Raw genomic sequence first — 21,296 nt, forward strand, 5'->3', positions numbered from 1 at the left:
TGTGATGAGGTAGGAGATGTGAACCTATAATTCCAGTCCTTAGGAAGTTCATTGATTTGGCAGGTATTGGCTACTTATTAAAGGAGTTAATAACCTTGTGCCATGTTCAAGGGGTAAGGGGTAAAGTTAGGAAGACACAATGGATGCATTCAGCAAGCTGGGAATCACAATATGTGATATAAGGAAGTAAGCTTTCACATTATTGGGGTTTTTGTTTCTGGCTTTTTTTTTTTTTTTTTTTTTTTTTTTTTTTTTTTTGAGACAGGATTTCTATGTGTAACATCTCTGGCTATCCTGGAACTTGCTTTGTAAACCAGGTTGGCTTCGAACTCCCAGACATCCACCTGCCTCTGCCTCCTGAGTGCTAGGATTAAAGGTGTGCCACCACCAGCAGGCATTGTAGCCGTAAGTTTCTGTGTCCTGCAGCTGCTTGGTCCCAAGTAAACACACAGAGGCTTATATTAATTAAAACTGTTTGGCCTATTGCTCAGGCTTATAACTAACTGGCTCTTACACTTAAATTAACCATAATCCTTATCTATGTTTAGCCACATGGCTTGGTACCTTTTCTCAGTCCAGCATTCTCATCTCACTTCCTCTGTGTCTGGCTGGCCACTCTCGTCTCTGCCTTTCCTCTTCCCAGCCTTCTCCTAGTCTGGTCACCTCACCTGCACTTCCTTCCTGGCTACTGGCCAATCAGCGTTTTATTAAACCAATAGGAGTGACAAGTCTTTACAGTGACTTTACAAGAGCATTATCCCACATCCCTGGGTTTTTGTTTGTTTGTTTGTTTGTTTGGTATTTTAAGACAGGGTCTCTCTATTATAATCCTGGCTGTCCTAAAACTATGTAGACCAAACATACTTCAAACTCACAGAGATCTGCCTGCTTCTGCCTCTGGAGTGCTGAGGTTAAAAGCATGGGCCACCACACCTGGCTTCATATTATTCTTTCATGTGATTGAAAAAAAAAAAACTTACTTTGTACCCTCCATGTCAAGAGCATTGGGGTGGGTTTTGGAGACACTAAGTAACAGAGACCCTGCCCTAAGAGTTATCCCCTCTCGCTACTCACTGTCTCTAATACAGTAGGGCCTAAGGAAATGTCCCTAGGGCATGAGGGCAATGAGAGAGAAGGAAAGTTTATTTTGCCATGCTTTCTACCCTTACTAATTATAGTAACTAAGCTAGGCATGGTGGTGCAGCATGCTCATAATCCTGGCACTCAGGAGGCTGAGGCATGAGAATTGCTGCAAGTTCAAGGCCAAGGCCCCATCTCAAAAATAAGAAATTTATAATAATGTGATGATTAATGTACAATAATACAATAACATACATTAATAGTAATATATAATAATGAATGATTAATGTGTAATACTGTGATGATTAATCTTCATTGTCAGCTTGACTGGATTTAGAATCAACATGGGAAGCATGCTTCTGGGTGTGACTGGGAAGATCTTTCCAGGGGGTTCGCCACTGTGACTTACTTCCCTGCATAATAGGCTATGCTCTCACTCAGGCTGTGAGCCCGAATAAACCCATCCTTCCTGAGTTGCTTTTGTCATAGACATTTTGTCATAACAATGAAAAAAGTAATACAATAAACTAAATATGGGAGAGCTTACAAGAGAAAAACATAAAACAACTGACACTCATAAATTTGGGAAGAACGTAAGTTGCTATTATGGTCTGAATGAATGTTCCTCTCCCCAAATTCATAGACTGAAACCCAGTACCAAGGATGTGGACCTTTGGGATATGACTAGATGATGGTGGTGCCACACTTATGAATGGAATTCATCCTCTTAAAGAGGCTTGGAGACCAGTGAGATGACCTCTTGCCATCAAACCCAGTGACCTGAGTTTGATTCCAGGACTCACATGGTAGAGGGACAGAGCCATCTCTTCTGTCTTCACACATGCACATGGCACACATGCACTGTGGCACACATGCACATGGCACACTTGTACCATGGCACACATGCACCGTGGCACACATGCACATAGCACACTTGTACGTGGGACACATGCACATGGCACACTGTAATTTTAAAAAAAGAAGCATGGAGCTCTTCTGCCCTGCTACCATATAAGGTAGCAGGGAGAGGGTATAGTATCTTGGATGCAGAGAGTAAGCTGAATTTGCTGGTGCCTGAATCTTGGCTTCCAAACCTCCAATAATGTCAGAAATAAATTTCTGTTGTTTATACACTGTCTAGTCTAAGGTGCTTGTTGATAACAGTACAAGTGGACTAAGACAGTTGATGTAACCCTGTTGGGAAACTAGGCTTAATCTACGGCCCAGAAATTCCATTCCTTGGCATGTTCATGACAGAAGTAAGCACTTGTGTTCTCCAAGAAGTGTAAAATGTTTCTAACCAGCACATTATCCATAATATCCCCAAACTGGATACAACCTCAAATGGCAATCTACAGTAAAATGTTGTTATGATTTGGAGATGAGTGGCCCCCACAAAATAGCTCATGGATTGAATGCTTCGTCTGCAACTGGTGGGAACCTAGCTGGAGGAAGAAGTCACTAGGGGCCTGCCCCTGGCTCCTGTGTCTTATTCCAGTTCCCCTACCCAAACCATCTTTCTGTTCACCACGAGGTCAACATCCTCCTCCTCCATGCATTCCCGCCGCCGTGACAGTGAGACAGTCTGCCTGTCCTAGGTAGAGTTACTTTTGCTATGATGAAACACCATGACCAAAAGCAAGGTAAGGGGAAAGGATTTCTTTGGCTTACATTTCCATATCATTGTTCATCACTGAAGGAAGTCAAGACAGGAACTAAAATAGGGCAGGAACCTGGAAGCAGGAGCCGATGCAGAGATTATGGAGTGTCGCTTACTGGCTTGTTCTTCATGGCTTTTTCTATTTTCTTGAGAGCCTAGAGATTTTTTGTTTGGTTTGGTTTTTTGGTTATTTGTTGTTGTTGAGACAGAATTTCTCTGTGTAGCTCTGGCTGTCCTGGAACTCACTCTGTAGATCAGGCTGGCCTCAAACTCACAGAGATCCGCCTGCCTCTGCCTCCTAAGAGCTGGGATTAAAGGTGTGTGCCACCATGCCTGGTGAGCCTGTTTTCTTATAGAACCCAGGACCACCAGCCCAGGGGTAGCACAACCCACAATGGGCTGGGCTTGCTCTGTCAATCCCCAGTTAAGAAAATGCTCCATAGGCTTCCGTACAGCCTGATCTTATGGAGCGATTTTCTCAGTTTAGGCTCCCTCCTCTCTGATAACTATAGCTTGTGTCAAGCTGACATGAACTAATCCAGCACATTGCCTCAACACAGTCTGGGAATCAGTGGAGTCAGGATTGTGGACTGACATCTCCGAAACTGAGTTGAAGTAAGTAATTTCTCTCTGTAAGTTGTTTAGACAAGTATTTTGCTACCATTATGAGAACATTAACTGTCACACTAATATTTAGCAATGAATATGAAGGAATTTTCCATACACAGTAGTGTATGTATAGCACTTGTACATGAATCTCCCAGATGTGATATTGAGCAGGAGTCAGTACACACAAAAGAGCAGTCAGTTACCAAGTACAGAAACAAGCAAATTGACCTGTGGGGGTAGGAGTCAGAATGGTGAGCCTAGGAAGGACAGAGCTGAGAAAGGGCATTCTGGGTGCTGGTCTATTTCCTCATCTGTGTGCTGTGTCCTGTTTGTGTTCAGTTCCCTGTTGTGGAAGTAAAGACCAGTCAAGAACAGAGAGTCATTTAGTCAGAGCTTGAGAGACAGTCACTGTGCTGAAGTCAACTTGACACAAGCTGGAGTCATTTGGGAAGAGGGAACCTCAACTGAGAAAATGCTTCCACAGGTTAGCCTGTGGTGCCTTTTCTTAACTAGTGATCGATGCAGGAGGGCCCAGCTCATTGTGAGCGGCTGAGTAAGGTGTGGGGAGCAAGCAAGCCGGTAAGCAGCACTCTTCCATCAGTTTGTATCAGTGTGGGCCTCCAGGTTCCTTCCCTGCTTGAGTTCCTGCCTTGACTTCTCTGGATGATGGACTACAGGCTCTAAAGTCAAATAAACCCTTTCCTCCTCATGTTGATTTTGTTCTTTTTTTTTTTTTTTTTTTTTTTTTTTTTAATCATAGTAATAGAAACCCTAAGAGTCTCTGTATTTGTCAGGGACTCAAAAGCAGGCAGTGGCTGGGAAATGTTAGGGGGAGGGAGATTAAGGTCCTATCCTGGAGGCTGTTGGTATGGGGAATACAGAAATGACACCTCACGACTGGCTGGGGAACATACTTGGCTTTTTCGCTTGGTCCTGATTGTAAAAGGTGGAGAAGCGGTTGGTTGGAGGCTGGGAGCTGACATCTCTAGCTCTGTATTGATTTCTGCACAGGTTGAGTCCAGCTTCCTTGGCTTCCCAGAATGCTCACTGCCAGGATTTGGATCCGACTTCTATAGCCAGTAGAAACATTCGGTTTCCACTTGGCAGGTTCATTTTCTGAAACAGAAGGGCATGAGCATCTAGAAGGGCTGCAAGGCTGGACTAGATGGCACATCCCCATTTCCTCAAGCTCTTCACCCCTCCCTGAAGTCAGAGGTGCCTGCCTGTGCAAATGAGTCTATGGCCAGCAGGCTCTCCTTCCAGCTACTTAGAGTCCACATCCATATCCTAAATGCTTCAAACAGCAGAAAGGCAAATATCAGTTACTCTGCACCCATTGTCTCCAAACTAACATATGAGGATTCTGTGATTAAGGAAACCTTGTACCTGAGCCTACCACCTGGCCGGTATGGGACCTGTGTGCTAGTTCAGTTGTCACGCCCTTTACCTTAGTTTACAGTTCTTCCTCTTTAGGAAAGCTAATTCCAGGAAACTTGCTCAGACTATCCAAGCAGTGTCTTTGGAACTTTGCTAGACAAGCCTATAAAAAAGCTTCAATAGGATTCTGTTTCTCTTTTAAATTGTCAATTAGACACCGATTTACCTGACTTCATTTACAAAGCTTTCAGGTGCTTGTTCCTTATACAGGAGTCTGATGTAAACAAATGACTAATTACAGTTACGTCATCCTTCTACACTACATGGTCCAGCTAGTGGTACAATTGCAACCTTGTGTTAACTGGATGTTTAACCTTATACACTGTTAATCTTGTTGTAAACATTTTTTCCTCATTAACTTTGTCTCTTAATGTTCTCCACAAGGCTGTGCAGTTATTACCTCTTGACTTATGTTCTGGATCTTTGCATCTGTTATGTTTTATTATAGCCCCTGGATGGACTCTCCCCTGAGGCTCTTTGACTGCTGCTTGAAATAGAGAGAGATCAGGGCCCCCAAACCTCTGAAAACAGTTTGGGTGACCTCTAAAGGGAGACTAACGGGCCATCAACCTCATCACTCTTTTGGCCAATCCGGGCACTGGTTTTTGAGACTCAGAACTAAAACAGCTGGGTTGAAGCCGTCTTTGCAACCAATAACCTTTCTGTCTCACCAGCACTCAGAGAAACCTTAGAGACATCTCAGATCGATTTAACATCCTTCAGGACCAACTGGGTTTCTTGGCAGTTGCAGTACTCCATGACTAGATGGGACTACTGAGTATGGGATCTGTGCCCTCCTCCAAGAATGATGCTGTGTCTGTGCCAATAAATAAATCCTAACTGGTTTGAGATGGGGGTGGTCTGTGGTAGTTTGAATGTAATTGGCTCCCATAAGTTCATAGGGAGTGGCACTATTAGGAGGTGTGACTTTGTTTGAGTAGGTATGACCTTGTTGGAGGAAGCGTGTCACTGCAGGGGTGGCCTTTGAGGTCTCACATATGCTCAAGCCACACCCAATGTCTCAGTTCACTTCCTGTTGCCTGCAGATCAAGATGTAGAACTCTCAGCTCCTTCTCTAGCACCATGTCTACCTGCACACTGCCTTGCTTATCATCATGATGATAGTGAACTGAACCTCTGAAACTGTAAGCCACCCCAATTAAATGTTTGCCTTTATAATAGTTGCTGCAGTCATGGTGTCTCTCCACAGCAACAGAACCCCTAACTAAGACAGGGTCCAAAGACATAGGTGTGCAGAGCCAGACCAACCCAAGACTTTCTCAAAGGCCCTGATGAAAGGACAAAGGGAACTTCAGTTCTGTGTCCTTGTCCAGGAATGGCTTTGGCAAGGCTGGTCTGACGCTGGAGCCTGTGCCTTAGAAGAGTTGAGGCTGTGGTTTCTGGAGACACAAATCCTCCCCCTGGGCTGTGTTATCAGTCCTAAGGCAGCAGCTGTGTCTGAGTCTTTTGTGTTCTCTTTGCCAACATTGTCTGACTTAGCTCCCTGCTGACCTTACCACCCCCCCCCCAGTATAGAAGATGCTGTACTTTTTTCTTCTTCTTTTTTTTTTTTGAAACAGAGTTTCTCTATATGTCCCTGGCTAAGTAGACCAGGATGGCCTCAAACTTACAGAGATCTGCCTGCCTCTACCCCCCAAGTGTGCATCAAAAGGTGTGCATCACCATATCCAGCTGGTGTACTTCTTAATAAACTTGCTTGGTATAAGAAAAGGTTTGTGAACAAAGCATGGTGGTGAATGTCTTGTACTCAGGAGGAAGAGGCAGGCAGATCTCTGAGTTTGAGGATAACCTGGTCTATAGAGAGAGTTCCAGGACAGCCAGGGCTGTTACACAGAGAAACCCTGTCTCAAACACCCCACCCTGCTGTGGAATAATCTTTTTGTACACTGTGAAGATGTGTCACTCTGATTGGTTTAATAAAGAGCTGAACAACCGATAGCTAGGCAAGATTTCCAGGCACAGAGGATGCTGGGAAGAAGGACAGAGTCACCAGCCAGATACAGAAAAAAACAGGAAAGCAAGATAGACAGTACGTAGATGAGGTAAATGAGCCTCAGGGCAGTACATAGATTAATAGAAATGGTTTAATTTAAGTTATAAGATCTAGGTTAAAAACAAGCCTAAGCTACCGGCTGAGCTTTCATAATTAATAATAAGTCTCTGTGTTGTGATTTGGGAGCTGACAGGTAGGACAGAGAAAGACTACTATACCACCCCCAAAGAAGAATAGGTTTGTGCAAGACCTCCCGACCTCAGCTTCTATCTTCTCTATCTTTATCATCCCCTGGCTCCTCCTCATCAGGACCCTGTCACTGAAGAATGGCCTGCTGGTCCAGATCACACAGGGACCAGACAGAAATTCAACCCCCAGCCTCCTCCTGTGGATGGGCTTTTGGTGCCCTCCACTCTGGCTCCTCCCCTGATCACTTTCCTCCTTGTTATCCCCACACTTAGGTTTCACCCTGTCTTTTAAATGTTTTCTTACTGAACTCCCCCTATACCCAAAATGTTGCACGTAGGCTTTCCCAGTGGCTCTCATCCTACAGAAGCTCCATTTGCTCTGGTTGTTACTGATACATCTGCCAAAGGAACTTTCGGATGCTGTGGAGAAACTCTGGTTACAATAGCCCTGCATCCCTTTCATCCCAGGCCAGCTACAATTCTTTACATCAGTCCCCTGTTTTCTTCCGTTCCCTCCCTTCAATGCTCTGTAGCTCCCTGATGCTTCTGCGGGCTCATTTTGGTGCAGCACTCTTGGGAATGGGACTAGTCACTGTCGCCCTGAATCAATTCTAGAAATACTTCCTTTCATGGGCTCTCTCTATCTCTCGCCTCTACTCCTCCCCCTCTCCCCAACTTCCTGAACTAGCTTTCAGCTCACTCTAACCAAATCATCCGCTTACAGCCCTGTAAAGATTTCCCCAAACTCTCCTCCTGCTAACTGACAGAGGACCTCCTCTACAACAACCTGGAAATAACCCCCTCTGACCACAGCCCTCCTCAGCAGGAAATAGCTAAGAAAGAATCTATGCTCTCCACCCCTTTAGGGTTTGAAATGGTGGAGCGTTTCCTCATTAAAATCTTGCTGAACCTTGCTTGGTTATCTGCTGAGAATGCCTGTCTTGCCTTGGGCAAGCAACTCTGGAAGGCTAAGTACTGCAGTCATCTCCCCCCCCCCCCCCCCATAAAGGATCAAGTCATCCTTTTCCTCCAACAGATTTTGCATCCTGCCTATCTGTTGAAGGTCAGACACCTCTGTTTCTCTGCCTTTCATCTCTTTAAGCTGCCTGAGAAATCTAACATCCCTCCCTAACCCTTCTTTTTCAGCTGGGTCTCACTCTGTAGCTAAGGCTGGCCTGGAACTCATTATGTATCACAGGCTAACCTTGAACCTGCAGCAATTTTCCTGCCTTGACCTGTTTAGTATTGGATTGCAGGCATGAACCATAACAATGGCTAGCTTGAGGTTTTTGGTTTTGGGCTTTTTTTTTTTTTTTTTTAGTTATAGTAATAACAACCCCCACCACCAAACAAACAAACAAAAAACAAGCCAACCAAAAACACAGCAAAACAGCAAACCTGGGCTGGCTGTTGATGTAACTTAGTGTTGTACGGCAGTTTCTCTAGAACTGAATCACTTCCTCTTGGAAGAAGGGGAAATTTCATGAGATTCGGGAAGCAAACAAACTTTGCTTGTCTGGGAAAGCTGAAATTGACAAGGTTCTGTCGGGCTCAGTCCCAATCTTATGGAAGCAGTGAAAAGTGCCAGGGCCGTCTGAGCAGCCAGGAGGAGACGCTGGATCTCTTCTTCTGCACTTGTGTACTCCAGGGATGCAGCTTCATCAGCGTTGAGGTGGGCTCAATGCTGCTGCTGCACTTCAGCCATCTCTGCTCTGTTGTTAGTCATTCTATCCATGTTCCTGTGAGTGAGTTCAATAAAAACTCACTGCTTCACTAAGTTGGACTTGGGTCTCCCAAGGGTTTTCCTAACAGGGGTGAGTAGATATGTATTTCCCCAGAAGTTCTACACAATTGGTAGAATGCTTATCTATCCCTATGTTTGATCCCCAATATGAAAAAGGTTTTTTTCTCTATCAAAAGTAATTAGTGTAAGAAAAGTGAGGCGGAGAAGCAGATAGACTGGATCTCAACAGGCTGAGACTGCGTTATTGTAACAGTGTAAGACCCCAACCTTTCCACAGGATGAAGGCTGAGTGCATTTAGAGGATCTGATGGACATATATACACATATGAGTGTGTGTGTATGTGTGTGTGTGTGTGTGTGTGTGAGTGTGTGTGTGTGTGTGTGTATCAGGAGGAAGTTACATCTATTTTTGTGGTTTGACTGGGAGCAGGGTGGGTTGTTTTCGATACCTGGGCATATTGTTTCTGTAGGCGGAACAAGACTGTCAGTCTGGGGCTAGGCTGTTCTCGTGAACTGAAGTTATTACCCAACAGCTCAACAAGGGCCTGTATTTCCTGAACCTCCCCTTTCCCCTTTGTGCCCATTAGCCAATTAAGTCAGATTGTGGAGCTGAGCTCCTATCAGTGGGAAAAGTGTTTAATTAAGCTTACAGTTTCAAAGGGTCAGAATCCAGGGTGATGGAGAGACGGCATGGCAGCATGAACTATTGAGAGCTCACACCTCAAACACTGCAAGCAGGAAGCAGAGAGCACACTGGGAATGCAGGAGTCTTTTGAAACCTTAAAGCCCACTCCTGGGATACACCTCCTCCAAGACCACACCTCCTAATCCTTTCCAAACAGTTCCACCAACTAGAGACCAAGTATTAGGACATAAGCGCCTATGGGCCATTCTCATTCAAACCACGTATCCTCCAACTCAAATATCTCCCATGACTTATTGTTACAATGAAGGTTTTAGAATTGTTAGTCCATGGCCACTCATGTGCAGCAATTCTGCCATTATTACTGCTAAAACTTGTTTACCTGTACTTATGAATGTCCACTCTGGGGTTTCAACCTGGGGGCAAAGTCTGGAACCTCTTGTTCTTTGCACTCTTGTGTTCTTTATGGGGTTAGAATATTCTACTCAAAGACAAACTCCTGAATCTTAGAGGGTGTGGCAGGCTGGGCTGTCATCTGCATCCTAGGATAGCTTGGTGGATCCCTTCGTTGCCATATAGCCCAGGGCAGTCAGTTTTCTTCAATGAATTCTTAGCTTCTTTATTTTTTAAAACAATTTGTTTATTATTTATTGTGTGTGTGTGTTTGTGTGTGTGTTTGTGTGTGTGTGTGTGTGTGTGTGTGTGTGTGTGTGTGTGTGTGATTGTGTGTGTGTGTGCTAGAAAACCACTTTATTTGTTTTGGGGAGTTGTCCAGAGTCTCTTTAGAGCTTCTGGAACTGCTTCTTGGTGCCAGCAGCTTGGTGACCTTGAGCACATTGAAGTGCACTGTCTTGCTCAGGGGCCTGCACTCTCCCACAGTGACAATGTCGCCGATCAGTACATCCCTGAAACAGGGGGACAGGTGCACAGACTTGTTCTTGTAGTGCTTCTCAAAGCGATTGTACTTCTGGATGTAATGGAGGTAGTCCCTGTGGATGACAATGGTCCTCTGCATCCTCATCTTGGTCACTCACCAGAAAGGATCCGACCTTGGATGGATATCTTACCAGTGAAGGGGCATTTCTTGTCCATGTAGGTGCCCTCAACGGCCTCCTTGGGCGTCTTGAAGCCTAGACCGATGTTTTTGTAGCCCAAGGGAGTTTTTCCTTGCCAGTTTCTCCAAGCAGGACACGCTTCTTGTTTTGAAAGATTGTGGGCTGCTTTTGGTAAGCACGTTCTGTCTGAATGTCTGCCATCTTCCCGGCAGCCTGAGAAAAAGAGAGGTGGGCTCACTCCCCAGTTTCCTTATTCTTATTTTGGTTTTTCAAGACAAGGTTTTGAGACAAGGGTAACCTTGCCTGTCCTAGAACTTGCTCTGTAGACCAGGCTGGCCTCGAACTCATAGAAAAAAAATTGTTTTATTTTGTCTTAGGTGGGGTTTCTTTTGCTGTGCTAAAAGACCATAACCAAAAGTAAGTCCAGGAGGAAAGAGTTTATTTCATCTTACAATTCTAAGGTCCCACTCCATCACTGAGGGAAGTCAGGACAAGAACTCAAGACAGAAACCTAGAGTCAGGAACTTAGGCAGAAGCTACTTATGTCTTGCTCCTTATGTCTTGCTCAGCCAGCTTTCTTTCTTTTTTATGTTGGTTTTTAAAATATTTTTTAATTATTTCTAGTTATGTATAGGTATGTGTGTGTCTGTGCATGTGGGTTTGTGCACACGAGTGCAGATGCCCTTGCTCACATCAGATTTCCTGGGAATTGAAGCTATATATGGTTGTCATCCATCTGATATTGGCTCTAGGACTGAACTCAGGTCCTCTGGAGGAGGAGCAAGTGCTCTTAACCACCGAGTCTTCTCTCCAGTCCCTCCTCTAGCTTTCTTATACCACCCAGAACCACCTACCAGAGATGGCACCACCCCAGTGGATTGGGCCCTCCCACATCAATCATTAATCAAGAAAATGCCCCACAGACTAGCAGACAGGCCATCTGGTAGAGGCATTTTCTTAATCGAGGTTCCTCTTCCCAGGTAATTGAAGCGTGTGTCAAGTTGACAAAAACAAAACAAACAAAACAAATTAAAACAACAACTAAGACATAATCACGTGGATAATATGTGAAAGCATGTAAAATTCTGAGTGTCAAATTTCGATAGAAATGCAAGTCCTTTGGGAAATGCAGGTTCTGACTTACTGAGTCTTGGGTAGGGACTGAGACCGCATTTCTGAAGGTTTTTTTTTTTTTTTTTTTTTTTAAATAAAAGCAAAGAACAATGATTGAAAGTGGATGTCCTTTATTCCACTGAAATTTGATATATCTCGGGGGCTGGAGAGATGGCTCAGTGATTAACAGCACTAACTGCTCTTCCAGAGGCCCAGGGTTCAATTCCCAGCACCCACGTGGCAGCTAACAACTGTCTGTAACTCCAAGATCTGACACCCTCACACAGACATACATGTAGGCAAAACACCAACGTACATAAAATAAGAATAAATAAATAAATAAAAGGAATGGATTTTTTTGTTTGTTTGTTTTGAGACAGGGTTTCTCTGTGTAGCTTTGGCATCTTTTCTGGAACTCACTCTGTAGCTCAGGCTGGCCTTGAACTCACAGAGATCCACTTGCCTCTGCCTCCCGAGTGCTGGGATTAAAGGCGTGCACTACCACCACCCGGCATGGATGTATCTCTTATAGCACCCCATGATGAGATCTTCCCAAGCTTGGTTGAATTGAGTTTAGTTTCTGACAATAAATGTCATGACATACAAATAGTTTGGTCTCTGTTTCAGTTGATTGAGAACCCTGTGGCTTAGGGTTCTTAACCATATGCAGGATGAACCACCTAAACCACTGAGGAAATGGAGAACAGGGCAAACCAGAGCCAGTATCCCACTGGCCATGTGACATTATCCTGAACTGACAAATCAGCATTTTCCCTCAGTAATATAATACCCTTCCTAACACCTGTATCGAGGTTACACTGGTCAGTTTCCCATCACAATAATGCAATCTTGAGACAACTATAAAGAAAAACTAACAGTTCATTTGGCTCATGGCTTTGGCGGTGCCGGTCCATGATCAAGTGGCCACCATTGCTTTGGAGCTCTGGTCAGATGGCACATCATGAGAGGAATATGTGTCAGAGGTCCTACCTCCTGTTTGCCCATGTATCTCCCCAAATGTGATGGTCAACTCTGTCAACTTTGATTTGGCTGAGAGCTGCTATAAGTGCACTTCTGGTCCATTCGTTACTTTTCTTATTGTTGTGGCAAAATATCTGACCAAAGCAACTTAAGGAAAGAAGAGGTCATTGTGGCTTACAGTTTGAGAGTGCAGTGGCCAGGGAAGCGTGGAGGCAGGAGTGTGAGGTGACTGGTCATACTGTGTCTATAGTGAGGAGAAAGAGATAAATGCTGGTCCTCTGCTAGATTTTACCCATGTATTCAGTCAGGATTCCAGTGCATGGGCTAGCACCACCCACATTCAGTACTGGTCTTTCCTCCTCAGTTAACATTTCTGGAAACACTTTTACAGGTAATGCCTGATGTTTGTTTCCTAGGTGATTTAAACCTATTTGAGTTGACAATGATTATCAGCAATCAGTTTATATGAGTGTGTCTTAGGGTTTCTATTGCTGTGAAGAGACACCATGACCATGGCAACTTTTTTCTTTTTAAGATTTATTTATTATCATGTATACAGTGTTCTGCCTGCATGTATGCCTTCATACTAGAAGAGGCTGTGAGCCACCATGTGGTTGCTGGGAATTGAACTCAGGGCCTCTGGAAGAGCAGTCAGTGCTCTTAACTTCTGAGCCATCTTGCCAATCCCCATGGCAACTCTTATAAAGAAAAAACATTTAATTGGATGGCTTATAGTTTCAGAGGTTTAGTCCATTATCATCATGGTGGGACATGCCAGTGCGTAGGCAGACATGGTGTTGAAGAACGAGCTAAGAGTTCTACATCTTGATCTGTAGGCAACAGGAAGTGAACTGAGATACTGGGTGTGGCTTGAACATATATGAGATCTCAAAGCCCACCTTCACAATGACACACTTCCTCCAACAAGACCACACCTACTCCAACAAAGCCACACCTCCCAACAGTGCCATTCCCTATGAGCTTATGGGGGCCAATTACATCCAGACTACCACAGGATGTTCCCAAGCTATTGGAGTTGACAATGAAGATCAGCCACCAGTTCGTATGGGTGTTTCCAAGAGGCTTAAGAAGGGAGAAGACTGAAGCACTGGCTTCACCGTTCAGTAGGCGGGGACCTGTGGGAATAACGTGGGAGGAGGACAGGCATTCTCATTTTGGCTTCCCTAAGACACATTTTTTTCCCGTAACTTGACATTCTGTCATGTCTCCTGTTCAAAGCAATGGATCCACACATGCTTAGACTGAGATCTCTAAAACCACAAGTCAAAATAAATCATTCCTTGTAGCTAGTGTTTTCCTGCCTTGCCCACAGTCAGGACAAATCTTTGTCACCCGCCAGTCCCACAGCCGCTCAGACCCAACCAAGTAAACAGAGACTTGCTGTGGGATGTTCTGTATGTCCTGTGGGAGCCCTTCTTGGGTTCTTTGTGGCGTTACCCAGCAGGTCCGCATAGAGGATGATTAGGACCATGGGCCTGAGTGCAGGTGTCTGAGATGGTCTGCACTTGGCTGTGCTGGGGGATGGTCTGTATGTCAAGTTGTTCTGATTGATCAATAAATAAAACCTGATCGGCTGTGGCTAGGCAGGAAGGATAGGCGGGACTAACAGAGAGGAGAAATAAAAGGACAGGAAGGCAGAAGGCCAGACGGCCAGCCGCCGCCATGACCAGCAGCATGTGAAGATGCCGGTAAGCCACCAGCCACGTGGCAAGGTATAGATTTATGGAAATGGACTAATTTAAGCTATAAGCACAGTTAGGAAGAAGCCTGCCACGGCCATACAGTTTGTAAGCAATATAAGTCTCTGTGTTTACTTGGTTGGGTCTGAGCGGCTGTGGGACTGGCGGGTGACAAAGATTTGTCCTGACTGTGGGCAAGGCAGAAAAACTCTAGCAACAGAGACTTATATTGATTACAAACTGTATGGCCGTGGCAGGCTTCTTGCTAACTGTTCTTATAGCTTAAATTAATCTATTTCCATAAACCTATACCTTGCCACGTGGCTGGTGGCTTACCGTCGTCTTCACATGCTGCTGGTCATGGCGGCAGTTGGCAGTGTCTCTCCGCCTCAGCCTTCTGCTTCTCCAAATTCTCCTCTCTCCTTGTCCCACCTACTTCCTGCCTGGCCACTGGCCAGTGTTTTATTTATTGACCAATCAGAGCAATTTGACATATAGACCATCCCACAGCAATTTCTTCTTGTAGTTGGAAAGTTTCTCTCTGAGCCCTCCCAAGCCCTCTCAGTCCTGGAGCCCACTTATAAAATAACCACTCAGAGGCTTATATTAATTAAAATTTCTCAGCCATTAGCTCAGGCTTATTATTGACTAGCTCTTACACTTAAGTTAACCCATAATTCTTATTTATGTTTAGCAAAGTGGCTTGGTACCTTTTTTTAGTTCTGTCCTTACATCTTGCTTCCTCTGTGTCTGGTTGGTGACTCCTGACACAGCCTTCCTCTTCCCAGAATTCTCCTTGTCTGTTTATCCTGCCTATACTTCCTGCCTGGCTACTGGCCAATCAGCATTTTATTTATCAACCAATCAGTGCAACACATTCACAGCATACAGAGCAATATCACCCATCACCTTCTTGTAAACTATTTATCTTACTTACCACAGCAGTGAGATGCTACCTAACTAACACATCAGGCACAAGTCTTTAATATCTCAGCCTTTATGGGCTGCTCACTCAAACCATAGTAGAGGTGTACCTGTAAGTACTACAGCACTGGAAATTATGCCAACTTCCCCCTTAAAAAAAACCCCAAAACACAATTAGTACCCCAATAGTTTTTATGGGTTAAGATTTCAGGTGCAGGTTAGCTGAGTCCTCTGGCTCAGAGGCTTTTGGAAGGCGCCGTTGGCTGCATCAATTTGTGTCAGACAAACAACAGTGGTGGGAGCAAGAAAGAGTCATCATCACGTGGTACGGGAGGTAGAGATGATGATGGGGAAAGGGATCCACTTACAATCTCAGCTTGACTCCATCTGTTAAAGGTCTCATAGCTTCCTAATACTGTCACCCTAGGGGCCAAGCTTCTAATACAGGAATCTTTGGGGAACAAACCACATCCTAACCTTAGTAATTTTCTATAAAGAGAAGGAGCGAGTCTGGAAACTGGGCTTCTCTGAATATAACACTTCTATGTTGATTTTATGTTGGAATCCATGTTACTATTCTACATAATTATAAAACTAAATTTAAATATTGTTTACTTATTTATATACTTATTTATTCATTTACTAATTGAAACAGGAGTTCATGTATACCAGGCTGGCCTTGAACTCACTATATAGTGGAGGATGACATTGGACTTCTGAGCCTCTTGCCTCTATCTCTCAAGTACTGGGATTACAGATGTGCTCCACCATGCCTGATCTGTGTGGTGCTGGGAATCTAACCCAGGGCTTTAGGCAAGCTAGGCAAGCACTCTTCCAACTGAGTTGCATTCCCTGAACTAAATTTAAACATTAAATCCTTATCAAACTGAATTGAGTTGAAATGGAAAACAATTTTGTGTTGATTGCTGATCTTCATGAAGAGGAATTAATTCAAGTGACTTTTAAATATAACAATCCTCTCTGTGGTATGTCCTAAGGATGCAAAGAACTGCAAATAATATTAATATTTTTATTCTGAAACCATTACCTATTTATTGATAAACCAGATTAAGTGCTAATGTTGTTAGAACTTGAAGTTTAGGGTGAGATAAAAGAGAAATAAAAGTCAAATATAGTGAAAGTCAGCAACTGAATGGGGAAACACTAGCATAAGTTTATGATGTGTTTTTCTATTCAAAAATGGAGTCTGGGGCCTCCAAGATGGCCTAGTCAGTAAAGTGCCTGTCATGCAGGCATAAGGACCTGAGTTCAGATCCCTAGAACACACAGAAAAAGCAGGACATGGTGCTGGGTCTCTATCCCCCTTGCCTTGGGGTTGAGGTGGAGACAGGTGGATCTCTGAAGTTCATTGGATGGCCAGCCAAGCTGAATCGGTGAGTTTCAGGTTCAGTGAGAGACTGTCTCAAAAACCAAACAAATGTGGAGCTCAGTTGAGGAAAGACATCCAAGGTCTACTTCAGCCTCCCTGTCCCCATGTACATGCTTACACATACACTCCACCACATACACACATGAATATTTGTGTGTGCATATATTCTATCTGTAGAAGGGTCTAGAAGTGACGAGCAACCCTGTATTACTTTTCCATTGCTATGATAAAACAGCAGGACCAAGAAAACTTATGGAGAGAAGGGCTTATTTGGGCAGAAAGATAAGGGTCTTTAGGCTTCTGCTTACCCAAGCCAAAGTCCTATTTAGGACATTGTCCCCAACACTGCTGTTTTTGGAGAATGCTGCTTTGGTTCTAACAAACAGTAATTAAGACAATATCATCTTTTATTCTACAATGATGCTCTAATTTAGCTGCAAGAAAACTTAGTGAAAACTAAGAGGTTTGTCTCATCACACTTAGAAGAGAGATGAGGATGTGACTCATTGGAAGCCCAGGGCAGACTGTGGGCTCTAAGTTGCTTCTAAGAGTTCTCTCTTTGCTGGTAGTTTTGTGGGATACCAATCCATATAGCTGGCCTGTTTAGTAACAGGATATTGCATAGATAATGGAGTATGACCTCCCAGCCTATGTCATAGAAGACACTGTCACCTCTGTTTTCTCTCAGAACACAAGCTCTGGAGAAAGCCAGCTGCTATGTTGTGAGGGCAATTCAGCAACCCTAGAGAGGCCCACACTTTGAGTTGAGGCCTCCTGTGAATCACCAGTACTACCTTGCCAGCCTGTTTTCATCAACAGTACTTACTTACTCTTCTTAATTTTATGTGTATGAGTGTTTTGCCTGCACGTCTGGCTGTGTACCATGGGTGTGCCTGATGCCTGCAGAGGTCATTAGAGTATTCCATCCTCTAGAATTAGTTATGGATAGTTGTGAACTACCACATAGGTACTAGAAACTGAACCCTGGTCCTCTGCAAGATCAACAAATGCCCTTAACCACTGAGTTAACCAGCCCAACTGTACCTTTAAAAGACCCTAAGACTGAACCTGCCAGCTAAGTTACTCCTAATTTCCTTACTCAGAGAAACTGGGAATCACTGACAGTTTGTTTAAACATTCCTTTAACCTAGCAATAAACAACTAATATGGTGTTTCAGCACAGAAATAGCTCTAGTTTAGCAAGTCGCTTCTTTTGGAATTTGGTCAGTTCCTCTGCACTGTTTACCAAGTGCCCAGTGCTACTTGCTCTGGCTTGTACGATAGAAAACTAAGGGAGACCGAGAGTTATAAAAACCACAATAATGTTCTCTCCAAAAAACCCATCCTAACCACAGAGAAGGGAAACTTCTTTTTTTTTTTTTTTCCCTTCAAGACAGGATTTCTCTGTGTAACAGTTCTGGCTGTCCTGGAACTCAGAGATCCTCCTACCTCTGCCTCCTGAATGCTGGGATTAAAGGCATGTGCCACCACTGCCCAGCTCTTACTTGCTAATTTCATTTTACTTTTTGGAGGTAAACAGCTATGCTTAATCATAGGTTTGTTAATTCCATTGCTAATACTCAACTTCTCTTTTTAAAAATGTTAACAGAGACCATTACACAAATCACAAATGAATACTTGATGAAATATTACATAGTAAACACATGTAACCACTCAGACCAAGAAACATTACCAGTCTCACAGGCCAGTGGGCAAAGCATCTGCCTTGTAAGCCTATGACCTGAGTTTAATTCCTGGGACATAAAAGATGGAGAGAAGTGACTCCATAAAATCATCCTCTGATTTCCACATGGGCACTATGGCACAGGCACATGCCCCCATAATAACAAAAAAAAGTTACTAATCTCCTAGAGGCCTCTGTTTTCCTTTCTGCTTTTCCCCAAAGTAGCCATCATCTTCCTCATATTTCACATTAATACCAAAAAGGCTGGCCTCCAGCTACATAAGGGAGACTACCTGCCTTAACTTCTGATCCTCCTGCCTCCACCTCCCAAGTGCTAGGATTCTAGGTGTGCACCACTGTGTCCAGCCCTATTCAATTTAGTTAACTAATTAGTGCCAGGTAGTGATAGTGGTGGTGCACCCCTTTGATTTCAGCTCTTGGGAGGCAGAGGCAGGCAGATCTCTGAGTTCGGTGGCTACAGAACTGGGCTACAGAGTGAGTTCTAGGACAGCCAGGGCTACACAGAGAAACCTTGTGTAAAAAAAAAAAAAAAAAAAAGGAAGAAAGAAAAAAAACAAAATACTTAACTAATTAGTAATTGCAGTGCTGAGGATTCAGGGCCTTGGGAATATTAGGCAAGTCCCACTGAGAAAGATCCCAGCCTCTGAACTTAGTACAGAATCTTAAGAGTACACATTCTTTGTTTCTCAAACTCACAGAGATCTACCCATCTCTGCCACCCAAGTGCCAGGATTGATTACAGGTTATGTGCCACCATGCCCAACAATTTGCATTTTTGATTTAAGATTATAAACATCCTATTTCATTGTCATTAAATCTGACGATGCCATAGATTGTCAGCAAGTTCACAAATATCAACAATGTGAATGTTGAGAAATATATTCAAGAGACAAAGTTGAGCGTGGTGGTACACACACACTCCAGCTCTAGGAGGCTGAGGCAGGAGCATTGCAATTTCAAGGCTAGCCTGTTGTACTTAGTTTGAGGCCACCAGAACCATGTAGTTAAAAAAAAAAAATTGGCTGTTTCAAAAACCTTGGGGATTTTAGTAATTTATGGAAACTTCAATCTGTGCTGTTCCTTTTCTTCTTGAGACAGGGTCTTCCTATATAGCCCAGGGTAGCCTTGAACTTAGGAGCCTCCTGAGTGCGGCAATTACAGGCATGGACCACCACGTTTGGCTCCAATCTGTGCCTTCTTTTAATTACAAAGGCAGAGAATAGCTTACCTTCTCCCATGATGGGAGCCTGAATCCAAGGCTTCCCTCCCTACACTGAGCAAGCACTCCCTAATGGGGCTGTATCCCCAGTTCTCTTGTTATCTTTTAAATCTATGTGTTTTTAGATAATTGCCTCATCACCCGAATCTAAGCCTTTGATTTCCATAATTTACAAATAAAGCTGGCTGAATTGGTTGATACTTTGTAATTAGTCAAAATCCCATAGCCATGCCCGACTCCTCTGACTCTCCCTTGGCTTCAGTTTTGGGTGAGGCCGCAGAAGCAAGAGCAGCAGCGATAGCTGTTGCCACAGGGACAGCAGCCACAAATGTAGACGGATTAGCTAAGAAGGCCTTAACCTTATCAGCAAGTGGGGAGGTGTGTTCCGTTGCCACAGATGAAGCCAGGCATGGAGGCAACAGTCAGATAACCAATCTGCACACAACACTGGAAGCAAGAATGCAGTTTCCTCTGTGATAGCAAGCACTTCTGGCATGTAGATCCAATGAACACCACCAGCTGGATGATCAGGAGGAAGGGGGCATGCTGTGTTCAGTAGTGTGGCTTTGATGGCTCTTATTGTGTCTCATCTACGTCTTGCCTTTATTGGTTGCACATAATTCAGAATTCCAATTATGTCTGAAGATTCTAGTGGTGATGCCTAAAGTCTAGAAGGAGCTATTCTCAGGCCCTAGCCCAGTGCTTTGGGTTGGCATGGTGGCTACATATGGGACAGAGTCAGGGTGTCTTGGCAGCATGCATCATCTTAGTGTCAGCATGTGGGTGCCTGGTACTCCAGAGGGGATAGGAGAGTGAAATCCCCTGGAGTTACTGAAGGTTGTGAGCGCCATGTGGGTGCTGGGAACCAAATCCTGGTCCTCTGCTCTTAACTGTTGATGAGTCTCTCCAGCTCTGCTATGGGTGTTCTTGATTCTTGTTAGATCTGTACGGAGTGTTTTCCTGCAGCAGCTGGAATTTCAAGTTACGAAATACGGTTTCGAGAGTTAGTCCTACACCGTGGGGCACTAGTTTGGAGTGAATATGGGAGTATTAATCGACAGACACAAAAGAAGCTCAGCCTGGTACTATTAATGATGGAGGAAGTGAAGAGAAGGGGGCTGTTACTCAGGGGACACTATCGCCTCTCGGAAAAGGCACTAGGAAATTGTGAGAAAGCCCCAGTCACTTAAAATTGAGGGACTCTCTTAGGGGTATAGCTGGGTGGGGATACTTCGGGGGTCAAGGCAGCCTTTGGTAGTGGGGGATGTTGGGAAGAAAGAGCCTTTGGTATGAGTGGACCTCATAATCCCTGTCTTCTGCAAAAAGACAACCCAGGGGGCTGGAGCTACTGTTCAGTGATTAAGAGCACTTGCTGTTTTTGCAGAGGGCAGGGGTTAGGTTCCTGGGACCCTTACGGTCAATCCCTCGGCCTTTTCTGCCCTCAGCGAACATTAGGAGGCACCTGGGATACAGGCATGCAAAAAGCTCACAAACACACACACACGCGCGCGCGCGCGCGCCCAAACCCAGCTTCCAGGCCTTCACACAGTTCACACAGCCTCCTTCAGACAGGAGGTATAAGCGAAGGATTTAGAATCCACCTCCTCCCGCCAGTTGCCATGGAGACCAACCCCAGTCTTTTCATTCCTTCTGGTACCGGGAATGAAGGGTAGTAGCCCAAACACAAAGGAAGAGACGGTGCCCGTACAGTACGGATGGTTGTGGGGCCCCTACTGCAGCTACAGACCCAGACCCAGAGACAAAAGCTAAGGTTAGTCTCTGCTCAAGGTCCTTCCTTCTGCTAACACTGGCTACGAGTGGCCTCGGAGGCTCT

The 21,296-nt window shown here is 44.4% G+C and overlaps 1 protein-coding gene and 1 pseudogene across 1 annotated transcript in view; one reads left to right on the plus strand and one right to left on the minus strand.

Annotated features, from left to right (window-relative positions):
- Window positions 1–10,043: 10,043 nt before the first annotated feature.
- LOC143272992 (small ribosomal subunit protein uS17 pseudogene) lies at window positions 10,044–13,871 on the minus strand (annotated as a pseudogene).
- A 1,903-nt stretch (window positions 13,872–15,774) lies between these two features.
- The window catches only part of Pank2 (pantothenate kinase 2), a 42,016-nt gene continuing 36,494 nt past the window's right edge, over window positions 15,775–21,296 (plus strand). The window contains exon 1 of the mRNA XM_042276263.2: window positions 15,775–21,233. The gene's annotated coding sequence lies outside the window, so the exon portion shown is untranslated. The remainder of the gene's footprint in view (window positions 21,234–21,296) is intronic.

This window comes from Peromyscus maniculatus, chromosome 4 (assembly GCF_049852395.1).
Source record: "Peromyscus maniculatus bairdii isolate BWxNUB_F1_BW_parent chromosome 4, HU_Pman_BW_mat_3.1, whole genome shotgun sequence".
Taxonomy (NCBI): domain Eukaryota; kingdom Metazoa; phylum Chordata; class Mammalia; order Rodentia; family Cricetidae; genus Peromyscus; species Peromyscus maniculatus.